At 39.2% G+C, this 475-nt stretch overlaps 1 protein-coding gene across 1 annotated transcript in view; it reads left to right on the forward strand.

Annotated features, from left to right (window-relative positions):
- Positions 1–475, forward strand: part of LOC131884507 (aminoacylase-1-like) — a 3,404-nt gene that overhangs the window by 1,307 nt on the left and 1,622 nt on the right. The gene's annotated exons all lie outside the window — the stretch shown is intronic.

The following is a 475-nucleotide window of genomic DNA, read 5'->3' on the forward strand; positions in this document are numbered from 1 at the left end:
CCAACTCTCATTTGATTTGGCTAGGGATGCATTGAGAGATCATTCGACTTTGGGCTGGTTGGTGATGTCATGTAAAAGTACTGTCAGAAGATGGAGCGTGATTTGTTGGTTTCCTTCGGCTTATCTAAGGACCTTGGCAAGAATTACAGTTCTTCGTGTTACATATTGTTTGGTACGTTGAGGTAATGGATTTCGTTAAATGAGAGGTCCAATTGTGTACTGAGTAGCTAAAATCAAAGGTCGTTTTGGTTGAAATGATAAAATTATTCCAAGTCTTTGAAAAAGAAAACCCTGGCAGTTTTTGAAACCAAGTTAGTCGGACTAATGGTAAGTTGAAAACTAATTTTCCCTTATTCCCCTCGCTAAACTAGCGACACTCACAATGTTAGCTCGATTGCATTCAAGAGTAACCTGGGTGAAAAGGCATGACGAAGTCCTTCGGAAAAGGTTAATTTTGCCTCTAAAAGGAATTTTC

The sequence above is a fragment of the Tigriopus californicus genome, chromosome 8, assembly GCF_007210705.1.
Source record: "Tigriopus californicus strain San Diego chromosome 8, Tcal_SD_v2.1, whole genome shotgun sequence".
Lineage (NCBI taxonomy): Eukaryota > Metazoa > Arthropoda > Copepoda > Harpacticoida > Harpacticidae > Tigriopus > Tigriopus californicus.